The sequence below is a fragment of the Crocodylus siamensis genome, chromosome 12, assembly GCF_052110815.1.
Source record: "Crocodylus siamensis isolate JL-2025a chromosome 12, ASM5211081v1, whole genome shotgun sequence".
Classification (NCBI taxonomy): Eukaryota; Metazoa; Chordata; order Crocodylia; family Crocodylidae; genus Crocodylus; species Crocodylus siamensis.
The window spans coordinates 23,936,700-23,952,433 of record NC_143406.1 but is presented as its reverse complement, the minus strand read 5'-3'; the positions used below and the strand labels follow the sequence as shown (position 1 = coordinate 23,952,433).

At 46.5% G+C, this 15,734-nt stretch overlaps 1 protein-coding gene across 5 annotated transcripts in view; it reads left to right on the top strand.

Moving 5' to 3' along the window:
• IFT38 (intraflagellar transport 38) overlaps window positions 1–15,734 on the top strand; it is a 218,047-nt gene that overhangs the window by 60,883 nt on the left and 141,430 nt on the right. The window lies entirely within an intron of this gene.

Genomic DNA, 15,734 nt, shown 5'->3' with positions numbered 1-15,734 from the left:
GAATAGAGCCTGTCATCTTATCATAGAAGGAAGTGAGGTTGGTCAGGCATGACTTGCCCTTTGTGAAGTCATGTTGGCTATTCCTGATCACTTAATTCTCCTTTAGGTGCTTTACATAGATTTCTCCATGATTTTTTCAGGTATCAAGGTCAGGTCAGGTATCAAGGTCATGGTCTGTAATTCCCCAGATCTTCCTTTCTTCATAGTGGCAATGGAGTAGATAACCATGTGGCACCCATAAGTACTGCAATAGCTGGCCCTTATAGGTGCCACATAATATAATGTGTGGTTCTTAGAGGCTCTATGTCATCTTGTAGGGAAGGGTTTCAATGGCTGGGTGATCCAAATTGCCACCAAATTGTAGTTCATAAAGATCTCTGTAGCCTGCTCTACTGGAATGGGAGGCAGATATGGAGACAGGAGTTCAGATACCCTAAGAGCCTGGTGTCAAGTTGAGCTTCTTGACCCATGGCTCCACTGCAGGGAACAGGGAGACGTTGGGTTCCCAGCTCTGAGGCAGTCCACATGACAAGAGTCATTGCTGGGGCCACAGAGTGAGGACAGCCCACAAGTTGAGCTAGAAGGGAACCTTGCAGAGGGTTGTTGGAACCCTGCTTGTGTTTGCCGGAATTTGGTCAAAACCAAGAGCGAAATGTTGTGGATACAACAAATTAGCATTTTCCAGCAAAACAATTGTCAGAAAATTTTCACATTACCACCCACTTTATCTACCACATTGCTCAAAAAGTTTAAAAAGTTTGAATTTCGAATCCCCTCAAACCAGGGCTGTTTAGATCTAAATTTTAATCCAGTTTGAATCGGAAACTGCAATTCAGATCAGTCTTTCTAACAAGAATTTGCCTTTCTTTAAACCTGTGAACAGTTTCTGTGTAACTAAAAAAATTGTCTTGATACCCATCTGCATAGACTTCTAAGCTGTAGACAACACAGACCCTTCTCCTGGCTATTTGTTTGTCCTGTAGAGTTTTGTAAGAGCACGAGCATTTGGGGGACTTTATCTTGAGTTATCTACTTATATTTGAAGTAAAAATTGTTTTTCCTAAAATTGATCTTGAAAATGTGAAGTCAGGTTTTATGCAGGGTCATCTTATGCAAGTTAGAACAATATTGTATTGACCTTCATACAAGAAATGTAACTAAGTTCTCTTCTACTCCTGCAGCTGGAAAGGCATCATGAATTCTCTGAAGCAATCTCTGTAAAAAGCACTTAACTAGGAAGAGGATAACTAAGGGCATGTGCTTTCCTTGTGGAAAGTTGGGAGCATTTTCTTTTTCTGGAATGATACCTGCTTCTCAGATGGTCCTCAAGAACAGGAGCCATCATTGCTATGGTAGAGATTGCAGCAGTAATCATTTTCCTTAGTCTTATATTTACAGTACATCTTTATCTTCACTCTCCTATTTGGTATAAGGACGTGTATGTTGTACTTTTTAAATCTAAATAACAGTGGTGCAGAAACAAGTAGGCAGCATAAAATCAGTTCAGTCATAGAACTGGGTGCTACCACATGGTAGTCAGAGGTCTAGACTTGGTTTTCTACTTGGGGTAGCAAGAATCTAGAGTGCCATAGATCTGATAGAGCTCAGTTGGGGTGCTAGGATGAGAGCCACAGCAGCCTCTGTGAAAGGCCTGAAATGGCCTTTCTAGGATTAAAGGATTGGGTTTTATTTAACTGGAAAAATAGTGCTAGGCCTTGTCAATCTGTGCTCTATCAAGCAGGAAGGTGATTGTTGTAGTGGTGACTGGAGATGTGGTGATAAAGAGAGAAATGTGGCTGGATAATGAATTCTTTGAGCTTAACACACTACTGCAAGTGGGATCTAAGTGTGGTTTCAAATCAAGCCTCTTTAGGCTGAAAGGGGCTTGAAATTAGGGTTAAATCACAAAGGAGGATAAATAGGAATTGGTGAGGACCTAGCATGAATCACATAAACATGCACAAATGTACAGAAAATATGTAGAAAGGGAAAGAACATAGGCCTTCATTTTAAGGACAGAGAGGACCATTATGATTATTTATACCAGGAGCCAAATGAGTGGTTAGACTGCAGCCAGGTAAGTGGTGCGTAGCTGCCCTGTGGACCAGATCAGGTCTACAGAGCCACTCCTCCCTGCTCCCCATGCCAGATGCAGTGTACACAATGCTTGTTCTGGCTGCTCCGGGATGTGTGCTGCACATGTTGCCTGCCCCAGCCAGTCTGGGACCTGTGCTCCATATGGCATCCTCTGCCAACTCTGGGACCCGCAGTTGCCTTGGGGTGACTGAGAGAGGGAGGGGGCCACCATGTGCAGTGCAGGTCCAGGACTGGTAGAAGCCGTGTGTTTGGGGCTGATTTAGCACAAACTATGTGCTGCATGTGGGTCCACTCCAGACCCAGAGGCAGCACTAGGGATGGGTGATGGGGCTTCTTGAACTGGATCTCTGGCACCCGTGATTTACACTAGTTAGTTTAGACACTCATAGAACCCAAGTGCTGCCTTAACACATGTCTGTTATGTGCTCCAACTGTTCTAATTGGTGGTACTGGATATTTTGTGAGTCTATAACTGACTTGGTAAACAGGCAAATAAAAACTAACCTAAAGATGCCGGAGAGCTATTATCTAGTTGGATGCTCAGGCACACATATGTTTTTTGTTCTCAAAATGTGTTCGGGATTGCAGGAGCTCATTCTGGCTTTCAAACAAAATAGAATCAATACATAACTGAACAGATGACAACTAAGGGAAAAAAAAGCTAGGTATCCTCTAGTAGTCATAAGAGAACAGGAAACTGGCTGAGAGCTGTGGCGGCAGAACATGAAACGATCTAAGGCTGGGCACTGGCTCTGCTGGCCCCCGACAACTGCATCAGGCTCTGGCCAGGTTGTTTCTTCACAGCTGGATTTGGCCCTGACTTGATCAAGCCATGAAGGAATGGGGACTGATCCCTCCGCATGGGGCTGGCCTGGCCAGGGCTTATCCAGCCATGTGGGGCTTAAAAATGTGGTGGTAGGGGAGTGGTGGCACTGCTCCCCCATTGCCAAATTTCCAGGCCTGTAAAGGAGATCCATGAGCCAGATTATAGGCAGGTCTCTGCAAGTTAGATCTGGCATGTAGGCTGGCAGTTGAGCACCCCTAATCTGTGTTAAACTGCTTCAGCCACCAGAAATTCTAGTGACAGAGAGCAGCCACCCTAGAAAAGGTGCCAGATCATCTGCATATTCATGCTCTCACTGGTGGCTCCACGCAGCTTCATTCTATTAGTGGTGGTGGCACAAAGCATTTCTTGGGAAGGCGTTGCCTGCTGAAGGGACTGCAGCTAGGAGTAGGTATGGGTGTATCTACATACATCTTTTGTTGACTTCCAGGTGGCAACAGCAGTCTTCTCTGGAAAGAAAGCTAGTTTTGCTCTGCCAGCAGAAAGACGGTGTTCTGGCACCACTTGGGAAGCTTTGAGTGTGCACTTGCTGACAGCTTTGCCAGCAAAGCTGAATACTGTCAAAACTACGTAGTGTAGAAAAGGCTTGAAATAAGTAGCAAAGCATGTTGCATGTGGACTTCAGGAGGTATAAGCAGGTAAGCAATATGTAATACTAAAAAATTATTAGATGTGGGCTTAGTAACTTGACTCTTGCAAAAGTGCTAACAGATGCTTGCTGCATAAAGTGGTCAGGCCTTAATACTTTGTCTTTCCCAAAAGACTAACTGCTGATTTGATATTTTTATGGACAGAACCCCTAGGCTGCTTCTAAGGAGATCTACTATGGCCAGGTCTCTCTATCTGGTTCTCTTGACCCATAGTAAGAGCCATCCATATTGTAGAAATTTGAGATCAGCAAGTTCCTTGGACAGACTGGAATTGTGATGGCTTCAAAATCAGCATTACCCCCAGAAGCTACTGAAACACAGAAGACTTACTCTAAAAATAAGGAACACTTGCCAAATTATCCAAGCTGGGCAAGCGATTCTTTTTTTTTGGTTTGACATATTTCTGATTGCTCCCTTTCTATTTTTGCACACAATTTGCTGATTCATCTCTACCAAAACAGATTAGTGGAAATGCCTCTGTAAACATGCTTGATGCCTGCAGTCTCGCTGTCCGGCTTTGCTCCCTGGGGAGCCCCTCAGCCAGTCCTCATTGCCAGGGGTCTGGGTTTTCCGTTCCCCATGGAAAAATGGGAAAAAAGGGGGATTTTCCTTTTTATCCAAGAACAACATGGATTTTTCATTTTAATGGAGAAACATGCACATTTTCCACTTTTGCAAAGAGCTCTCTGCAGGCTGGCACAGTACCAGCCTGCAAGGGGCTGGGGGGGGGGAGCGGGAGAAGGGCGGTTAGGCAGGGAGTGCCATGTGCATGTGTACACTCACACATGCATATGGCCACCAGGCAGCCTGGAGAACAACTCCCACAGGTAAGTCTGGCAGTGGGAGGGAGGCTTGAGGCCCCCATAGGGAGAGAGTTGGACTGGGGCTGCTGCCCAGCTGGGCACTGCATTGGACTTGGGGCCTGGAATGCGCAGCTGCAGGGCCCCAGTGAGGAGTGAGACGGAGCAGCGAGCAGCTTGTCTGGGGAGTGGGGGTGGGGGTTTGGTTCCCTGCCACTGCAGGCACTTGGGGAAGGAGGGAGGTGGCACGTTCCCCCCAGATCTGTGCATAGGGTGTGGGCTGTCCGCAGCGGGCTCAGGCCCCCTACCCTGCTATCTTCCCCCCAGGGCCCCTGCAGCCCAGTGGATGGGATCCAACACAGCAGGAGTGGGGCTGGGTGGGAAAGCTCCTTGCTGCTGCAATTCCCACACCCTGGCCCAGTGGCCCCTGCCTGCCCAGCAGCAGCAGGGGTGGTGGCATGGAGTTGTGCCCCCCACTGCTGCCTGGCAGGCAAGGGGCACCTCTCCATGGCAGTGTGGAGTTCCCAAAGGTGGAAACAAGCTTCCCCTCCCATCCCCGCTCTGGGCTGCAGAGGCATAAAAGTCAGTCTGGACCCACTCTGCTCTCATGGGCTCCAGTCCAGCTGTGCCGCCCATGGGGGAGGGGGACCCAGGCTCCACACTTTGCTCCACCGCAGCAGCTGCTCCCTCCTGTGGATGGCAGCTGGGGCTCGGGCACTGCTGTGGGGAACAGGTGGCTACAGAACCAGGTCCCTGGCCCTGTAGGGGACCCCCCCTGGCAGCTGGGGGCCCCCTGCAGCAGGGTTGGGAGGAGTGAGGAGCTGAGGGTGGGGAGTGAGGGGTCTGAACCTGCATCCCGGTGAGCAAAGGGGCCAGGGGGACTGCTGATTTTCCATGATGAAAAACCCAAAATCAAATCCAAAATTTATAGGTATTTAGAAGTTATTTTATTACTAGCAAATTGCCCATCAAGAATGCCCTGGGTGGGTGGGGGAGCGGGGTTGGAGCCCTGTGTCTGTCCCCTTCCCCCTCCATCACCACCACCTCCAGGGGACAGGGCTAGCAGGCAAGGCCAGCAACACTGGTCTCACCCCCTTCTTTGTCCGTCCCCCATGGTGGTGTTCCGCTGCCACCTCTTGTCTGGAATGCTCTTGGAGCACTCTGATTGGTTGTTTCAGACAACCAATTAGAGTGCAAATAAAGCATTACGGACAGACAGACTAATGCTTTTATAATATTAAAATAGTGGTTGAGGCACTGGTAGGCTTCCAAATTGCTTTAAAATTGTAAATACATCTATAAAACATTGTGTTCAGTTGAGATATATATATATATATAAAAATTATAGTGTAATTTAATTTTAATCATGGATTTTGGCTTTTTTTAATCGGAGAATTTGCAATTTTTTTAAATCAGAGAATTTGCAGTTTTTAAACAGAGAAAACCAGGATCCCTGCTCATTACATAAAAAAAATCCTTAGTCTTAAATGTGCAAGCCAAACCTTTAGTCTTTCTGCAGGCAGTCAGAAAGGGCTGTGTAGTTCATGTCCTTCCTAGAGATGAGTTCCTCTGGGTTTCAGTCTGCTGTTTGTCCATAAGCAGCTTCTTCCCCCATCTTGAACTGCTTGTTCTCTCCCTGCTTGGACTTTAACTCCCAGCTGATCCCTCACAGCTGGGTTTCTGTAATGGGCTGTCCCATTAAAAGGCCAGACTTCCCTGTTACAGGCTCTTAATACCAACACAGACTTCTGAGCCCTTTAAGTAGGGTTTCAGCCATTAGGGAGAACACACATTACCACTTCATCTCTTTCCTGGGGCTTTTCTAATCTTCACTAGGGCTCTGCAAGTCATAGCTGAAGCAAGGATTCATTGAATCAGTGCAGACATGTGGGTTCAGACTCCATCCGTGGTAAAGCCCAATGAAATAAAGTGCCCATGCTTAGTGAGGCTGAACTGAAAGGACTTGCAGCTTAGAGAGCCTCACTCAGTTCTGCTGCAGTTATTTTCTGTCATACAACAAGCTTAATAGCATCATAAAATGGATTCAAGTAGCCTCTGGTGCAGGGGACCTCCCAGGAACACTGTATACAGGAAGTGTCAGGCTGAAATAGAGCTGACGTTATGGCTTTTTGCTGACTCTGCTTCTAGTCTGCAGGATAGGAGGGGTGGGGGCAGAGGGCTGACATGCCAGAGGCCTGGCCAAAGCTCAGGGGGTGGTTTCTGCACGGGTCATGAGAAGCTGAAATTCAAGTGCAGCAGTCTAGGGCTTCCCTAAATTACATGAGAGAGTTGTGAAGATCCCCCATGGCCCTAGAATATGGGGAATGCAAAAGCAGCTTAAAGTTACCTTTTTGCATCCCCCACTCCCACCCCAGTATAAGAGTGGAGTAATTAAGTTTTAATCCCTAGACTGTAATATTCTCTTAAAAAGTAGGTTTATCTGAGTGGGAATCATTTTCCCACCTGGCAAAACTTTTCAGGGTGTCAAAAAATTTCCCAGTCCTCTTCAGGTTGAAAACAAGACCTTTACAAGTTTGCCTGAAAAAAGAGAGAAAGAGAGGGAAAATTCAGGATGGAATTTCTGGTGAAAACCAGAGAAAGGTGTTCAGAATCCAACCTAACCTTACAACAACCTAATGGTTGGGGCACTTTCTGGGATGTGGAGACCCATGTTTACATTTTTAATATGAATTAGGCCGAGCAGAAAACTGAGCCATGGTATCTCCATATCCCAAGGGAGTTACCTGCTGTCCCCCCACCACCTCTATCTGTTTGCTGTTCTCAGTATTCTTTCTTTTCTGCTTTTGCCTGGAAATATCATCATGCATCTTAGAAACCTTCCCCAGTCCAGGTTTTGTCAAAACTGAAACATTCCCACAAAAACCCATTTTGCTGAAAAAATCCTGACTAGTTTTAGTCGCATCTAAAACTTAAAATCTTAGCCTACATCCTGCAGCTACCAATATACTTCCAAGCAGATAGAACTAACATCATACATAATTGGTGTCTCTTGTGGATTTTTTGTGGGCTGGTTCTTTTTTTAATGATTGTCAGCTTTAGTTCATCAAAAATAATTTTACACATGGCTTCCCTTATTTTTAATTAGCATTTATTGTGCAACATTATAGCTGTAGAACTCTTGGGCACCTGAACAGGAACCTCTGGCAAATGGTAAACAATCAACCTGCTCATGAATACCTCTCTGTTTTGGTGCATGCTTGTTTTCTTTTCATTAACAGTTATAATAATCAGATATATTTCTAAATTGTTCCCATTTCCCAAGTCTTCTTGGGTTGTTAATTTTTTCTATAATTCTCATACCTCATGTGACTTGTACTTTTAATGTTTAATTTAAAGAAAAGCTCTTGTGTGTTATAAAGTATATTCTGATCAACACATCTAATTGCACAGAGCAAATCACTTTAAAAGTAAATGGGCAAGACCTGATTTTTCAATGTAGTGTAAGCTGGGCCTGCCTCTCTGAGCAGAAATAGTTGTTGTTGTCATTATCATCATCCTCATTATTATTATTACTACTAGTGATAATAATAATATTCCGACCTACCCAGAAAGGCCCAGAGCAGCTTACAGTGGACACATCTGAGGTCATTGTGATATTTAGTTACCTGGAATATGGGCAGAAATGGGAAATGCAGTTATGGGTGCAGTTATTTGTATCAGCGGATTATGAGCATGAGGATGGCACCTCTAATTTAAAAATTTAGCTCTAAATACCTTAAATACTATTTAACAAAACACTTAGCATAATACTAGGTAATAGCCATTGTGAGTAGGACTGAGGGCCTTGTTGCATGTTACATTCAGGACATATTAACTTCACTTAAAATGCTGGTATCTGTGCATTCAAGCTGTAAAACTCATGCTAAGTGCCATTGTAATGTAGCAATATAGTACTGTTTGCAGGAAGAACATCTCCAGATGGTATTAAATAATGTGTTCAGCTATAGAAACTGCTTCAGAAAGATAATGAGAGTGGACTTCTCCAGCTCCGGTTTGTAAATGACTCACTCTATAGGGCGGTGGGCCCCGCCTTCCTGGGATTCTGCAAGTCTGCGCTGTTTGGGATAGGTTCGGGAATATCACAGTCTTCTATCTCAGATGTTTGCTCTTTCCTGCCACGTTTTGCTGGAACACAATTTTCCATGGGAGCTGGAGTTAATGAACCAATGATGATTCTGAAATCTTCCACCTGGTTTTCTTATGGGGCTCCACCACCCCTTAACATTCCACCTTTACCACGTCAATTAAACTACTATAAATTCCGAGTTGTTAGGCCCTTACCACCAACTTCTTTCTTATTTGGGTATTTTATGATGACATAAGAGTTGTTGCACCCCAAAGACGGTTGCTATGTTAAGTCTCATATGCCAGTGTCTGGTATTAGTTCCTGGCAAACAGTTCAGCCATTGATGCAAGAGGCGATAACTGCAGGTCATTGTCAATAACTAACTCAATTGTAGGTTAAAGGATTCTACTGGGACTCTCCTTTAGAATCCCAAGCAGTCCTCAGTTCTCTGCAGCTTTTGAAGCAAACTAAAGAGCTTAAGCAAAGTTTCTCAGGTTTCTCAGCACCACTGGTCCCTTTAAGGCCATTCAAGCCTGCCCTGGGCCAGAGCAAGACCCCGGGTCCATGTCAGAGCAAGACCCCATGACATAATGTAAAAAGCAAAATAGAAAATAAAAGAAAAGAAACACTGCCTTTCTCGCACCCTGTCACTGCCTCCAGACTCACCTCTACCCATGCTTAGTTGCTGTCCAATCTGGTCAGGTTGGTTCAGGTCCTGGGCAGTCAGATCAAACTTACATCTCCAGCTGCCTGACAAGCCATTGGGGCTGACGTCAGATGGCTCCTCACTATTGAATGGTAGCACTCTGGCCACCTTAGCTTTGCAGGCTCTTTCTCTCCTGCCTGCTGGAGGACTCTTTCTTCTGGCTTTCCCTGAACCCAGAAGTGATTTCGGTGCTCTGCCTGCCAGCATTCACCTCTTGCTGCCCCTCTCTGGGGCCAGAAGTAGCTGAGCTGGAGCTCCTCCCTCCAATCCAGAAAGAGAGCTACCTTTGACACCACTGCTGCAATGGTGTGGCATGGCTTGTCATCCTGAGACCACCATGGTAAGTTGCAGCTTCTCTGCTTTCAGCTCACCATGCTGACTCCCCTTGGCTCCTTGGCATGGTGTAGTGCATGTGCAACTGTTTGTTGGTCCCAGCCACAGCACTACACTGGAGCCTGCCTAAGACTAGTGTGGTGCTGGTTCAGGGCTCCAATGGAGTCCTGGAGTTGGGTCCAACAAACAGCTGTTTGTGAGCCACACAGCCAGGTCCAGTCCTATCCAGATTGTAGTAAACCTGGTGTTTCATTTCAAAGCTGTTTTGATGCATTTTGAGCTCGAAACAGCAAAATCAAAATGAAACAAAAGCTTTCGAAACAGCTTTGAAATGAAATAAGAGAACTCGAAATGTTTTGAAAGTTTCGAAAGGTTTCATGTTTTGAAGTCAGGCTTACTGGCTTCAGCACCAGTCCCAGCCAGCAGCACCTGCCTCCTGTCATCTGGCAGGCAGATCGGGGGTTTGCCCACACACCCGGGAGGGCTGTGGGGGCTCTGATGGAGTTCTCCAAGGGGTGCGGGCCCCCAATATGCTGCTCAGATTAGAGAAGCCAGGTGCTGCTGCCTGAGACCAGCGCTGGGAAGATCACTGCTGCCGCCAGTTCTAGGTGGCAGCACCCACTCCTATCATCCATCAGGCAGACCGGAGGCTTGCCTGTACCCCCAGGATAGCTATGGGGGCTCTGCTGGAGTCCTCTCGGGGGTGCAGGCCCCGATACGCCTGCGAGATGACAGACCAGCCCTGGGCGCAGCCCACACCCAGTACCGGGAAGATCAGTCCTGCTGCTGGCCCCAGGTGGTAGCACCCGGGTGCTGTTAGCCGGCAGGCAGATCGGGGGTATGCACCACTGGGAGGACTCCAGCACAGACCCTGCAACTCTCCCAGGAGCGCTAGCAGGCCCCCGATCTGCCTGCTGGCTGACAGGAGCCGGGTGCTGCTGCCTGAGTCCAGTGGCATCCAGGGCCGTCCCTGGGGGGGCGGAATTGGGGCAACTTCCCTGGGCCCCATGCTTTGCGGGGGGGGGGCCCAGGGAGTTGGGCAGAGTGGCCGTGGTGACTCACCGTCTGCTTTGCGTTTGACTGCTCGCTACCTCCCCACCTCGCCACTGCCACCGCCGATCCCGGGGTGGGGGAGGGTCCCCATGAGCTGATCTGCCCCAGCTCCATACCGGAGTCAGTCCGAGGAGGGTGCGGAGTCCGAGGCAAATCAGCACGTGCAGGGACCCACCCCCACCCCAGGATCGGGGCAGCGGGTCCCCGCATGAGGTGATATGCCCCAGGTCCCATACCAGAGCCAGTCCAAGGAGGGTGTGGGGCCCCGGGCAAATCAGTTTGTGCAGGGAACTACCCCTGCCCCAATCCTGCACGCCCTGGATGCAAAGAAGCCACCACCATTGGCAGCAGGGAAGGTAGCAAGCGGCCATACCCCAAGCCGACAACAGTGTCGGCGCAAAGTCACCATGTCCGCTCTGCCCGGCTCCCCAGGGCCTGGGGTGGTCGCTCCAATTTCCATCCCTGTCATGGACGGCCCTGACTGCCTCTGGCCCCAGGCAGCAGCACCCAGCTCCTATCAGTTGCCAGGCAGATCAGGGGCCCACCAGCAGGGGCTGCAGGAGCTGTGCCAGAGTCCTCCTGGCAGTACATGCCCCCGATCTGCCTGCCAAGTGACAGGAGCCAGGTGCTGCCACCTGGAGCCAGCGTCAGCACCGATTTTCCTGGTGCTGGGTGCGGGCTGCACCCAGCTCTGGTCTGTCATATGGCAGGCAGATTGGGGGCCTGCACCCGCGGGAGGACTCTGGCACAGTCCCCACAGCTCCCAGGGGTGTGGGCAAGCCCCCAATCTGCCTTCTTGCTGAATTTTATGTTTCCCCATAATAACCTATGGGTGAAACTGCATCAAAACAGCAAAACAGTTTCAACAAAATAAAATGGAACAGTGCTTTTGAAATTAAACAAAACTTGAAATGAAACGCTGTTCCATTGAATCATCAAAATAGAAGTCAAATCGGAGTGGTGCAGTTTTGGACAGCCCTAGTTAACGTTACTATGCACTTGCTCAAAATAAGTTAAAGGCTGGCTCCTATTTAAGCAGCTTCAAGGGAAATGGGTGATATCCAAGACAATCCCTCTGCACCATGGAAAATGGAAGCCAGGTGGGTGCATCTGATAGATGGGATTGAGTATTAATCAAATATTAATAGCAAGAGTCCTGGCAAACTGATCAAAGAATTGCCTGTGCCTGCAGGATGGCAGCCAATGACAACAGAAGATGCTCATGTGTTACAGCAGAAACATCTGGTTGACAAGGGTGGTGGGAGGCTGAGTTCACCAGTTCTATGGTGCCTTTCAAAGTTCTTGAATAAAGAGGTCTGTAGGAGCACAAAGGATTATTACAGACCTTTCCATCAATGTCAGTGGGCTTGGGGTTAAGCCCTAAAGGGAAAATTATGTAGCCAACCCTTTGAGAGGCCTCTGTAGCCTTAACACCTGTTGATTTCAGTGGCTGTCAAGAGCACTTGGCACTGCCAAGGAGGAACACAGCAGTTTGTAGAGCGGGACCTTCATTATTATAGGTGGGCTCAACATCTGTAGCTCAGCTAGTCATCCCATTTTTGCAGGCTGCAGAGAGAAAGAAAATCCAACCTGTAGAACAAATCACAGCTAATTACCTAGATTATATCAGTGAATGATACAATGAAAGAATAGAAACAAATAGACCAGTTGTTCCCAAACTCTGCTTGGAGAACCACTGGTAGCTTGTGCAAGGATCGCCAATCATATAACAATAGCTCCTCTTCCCTATTTGGAGCCACTACATGCCATTAAAAAGACCACTCTGAGTGCTTGTGTGTGTGTGTGTTCCCCAAGTTTACTTTTCTAAACACGTATTTGCCATAGGGATGCTCTGAAGTTGCAAACAAGGAGAGACAGAAGAAAGCAGATGGTCATGAGCAGAATTTCCCCCAGATGTTCTATCTAGGAAGCCATGTCCCACACCTGTGTGACAAGGCCCTGAGAGAAACTTGTCTGTGGGCCTGGAAAAGCAGTCACTCTCAAAACAATTCCAGTAAAATACTTTGCTTAATTTGATAATTTTAAACCTATTTTATGTGCTGTTAATGCACCTGTAAACCCTGGTGCAATTTGCACTGGAGTCAGCTGTTTCCCAGGCACAGCGTCTTCTCCTGTGTCCAGGAGTGCAACAATTTGAGCTGGGGCTAAGCAGCCCCAGGCTGTCAGGAGCCTGGGGAGTCATCCCAGGGCTCTGGGTGGTGGTGTCGGGAGGCAGAGGGGCTGGCTGGGGCATGAGGGTGCTACAGTGTGGTGTTAGGTGGCAGGCAGCACTTTTTGTGCCCCAGCCAGCCCTGGTCACAGTCTACATGTGCATTTGCGTGCACCTAATTACTCTGCTATAGGATAGTACTTGTCCCAGACAGTGCTATCCTACAGTGAAGTTCATTAATTTACTGTAGCTAGTATGGGTGCATGTGTGGACTCTGACACTTTACTGAGGAGCTAATTAGTCATTTGCAGTAAAGCGCATGTGTAGATGCACTCGCTGCTACATTAACCCTTATTTATTTATTTTAAAGTAAAACTTCCCTTATAGTTCTGATAGTCGCTGTTTTTCAGCAAATCAATGGGAGCTACTTTCCTTTCAGTCCTATCCTACACAGCCTAACTTCCTGTTGAGAAATACCAGTAAGCTAGAAGCATCCTCTGGACCCTTTACAGCTGTAGAGAACATGACCATCTGACAAACATTTATGAAAACCTGTTATTTAACCTAGGAGTTAGGTTCCAATCCTACACACACTTAGACACCTACTTAATTGTACTGTAGGGGATAATCCTACTTATGTCACATGGTACTATTCCCAATATTAAAATTAAGAATGCATGTAAATTTTTGCTGAGTCAGGGCTTGATTTCCTTGTTGTACCTTTTGAAGAAACTGTGAAAGTTTACTTGAATTCTCAGGCTTTCTTTCCAGTCACTCCTGAGTTTGGGGAGTTAAATAATTCTGCTGATGTTCCTGTGTTCCAGCTAGGGCCTAGTCCATCAGTCAAATGTGGAAATGCAGATCTTTGCATTTGTACAGATTCCTCTTGTCATAGGGTATCTCTGCAAGTGGATTTGATTGCAGAATTGAACCTGGCTCTGGAAATTGCTGTATATTTCTGCAGAGGAGGGATGAGTGAAACTTCCATGCACAACAAAGAAAGGCAGAAGAGGAGAACACATTAGACTTACGTAGATACTGCATACTTGAATTACTGCATATCAGTCATTCTCCTGAAATATGAGATACTTCATATTCCTGAATAACTCCATGCAGAGAGACTGCTTTTGGAAAATTATAGTGCCTTTTAAAATTTAGATTATTCATTTCAAAAGTGAATGGGAGCAAGGCACTTTTATTCTGGAATTAGAGTATTAACACATGGAATTATTTGCTTCAAATTCACATCCTACCTTAATCCAAATTAGTTTTCAAGTGTAGACAAGCCCTTAAAAGACAGAAGAACACCAAAGTAAGGACCTTGCAATTTGTCTCCCTATAAAATGTAGTTACATTAAATCAAGTCTTGAAGTGGGCAGTGGACTACAGGCACTTTTTAGCAAGTAGGGGGATTAAGACATTGGCCTGCAGGTGAGGAGACTAGGGCTCTCTATGCCTGGTTCTGCCAGTAAATTTTTTTTTAAGCTTGGCTGGTCACTTACTCTGTTTCTGCATCCATATCATGGAGATTATAATACTTACTTCATAGGATAGACTTAAAACTGTGACGTTTGCAGAACCTTTGAGATTCTGGGTCAGCCATTCTATAAATAAGCAAGGTATTACTAGGTTGTCATTCAAATATGTGTCCTCTTTATTTTCCCCTTTTCTTAAGGAGCAGCCTAGTAAAAAAGAAAGGCTGGGGTATTGCTAAAGTCCTCTAATTTATATATTCTGCCTGTGGTTGTAGTTGTAAAAATCTTATTTCATTTCTGTATAACTGCCGCGCGGCATTCTCACATTTATGTGACCTTGTAGTCTTGGCTGTTAATCAAAATGAAAGCTTTGTAGTTTTCTACGCTTGTATCAAGCTACACATGCACATTTTATAAGTTTCTTTTCTTATCTGTAAGTGTCATACCTGCAGAAACGAAACTTATGTAGAAAATCTACCTAGTAACTATTGTGTAAAAGAAACTATCCTATTCCTGTATGCTTAGCTTATATCATAGTTAGTGTCATAGCGGCAGTCCAACCAACATCTATAAAGAGGCAAAGAAGCAGGAAACAGCAGAGATGACGACTGGACAACCCTTCAGGATTGATCACCCTGTAAGCCGGTCCTCAGCCTCCCCACCTGGGCGTATCCCAGCAAAAACCAAGGCCTCAAAAATCTGACAATCAACAGTAATTCACCGCGTTACAGTTTTATTATTTTTCATCCTGTTCATGAGCTGTTGACCAGCCCTGGGACTAACTAGTGGGCAGCCGCACCTATCATTGGACTGGTTCCAGTGGTGGAAAGCAAGGGCTTACTAGTAAACCCTGTGGGCCAACAGACCCCCTTTGTATCTGGCATACTGTAACTGAAGAAACATCGGAGACTCCACTTCTTGACTGCCTCTCTTCGTAGCTTAGACAGCATATCTATGCTTCTGTACTTGTATTTACTGCAACTTCGTTCCAGCCGGTCTCCCCTCTTATTTGTAAGAGGGTGAGGCCAGGTGAGTGAATAAAACAAATTTTTACTTTACCTTATATTTACTCTGTAATAACTTCTATTACTAACATCCCATCTCAATGAGCTGTTGACCAGTTCTGGGACTTAAGGAGTCGGCAGCCACACCCATCATTGAACTAGTTCCAGTGGTGGAAAGCAAGGGCTTGCTCCGGAACCCCGTGAACCAACAGACATCTTACAAACTTATTATAGAAAACTAACAACTTACTCTAAGTCGTCTACTTGCACCAGCTCCGTGAACCTCGAAGGCGGTCATAAAGCTACCTCCAATCCCGCCCCACAAGCCGCACTCTCGCACAGCTCCATAAAGCCCGCGGCTCCCCAGGCAGTGCCGGAACCGCTAGCCCAGCATTCCGCCACAGTAGTGAGATTTCTAATTCTTATCGAGCTGTTTGCTAGTGAAAGACATTTTTAGTTATGTTGAGCTTGAGACACATTCATTTCTCAGCAATGGCTTGGTCTGGCAAACACCT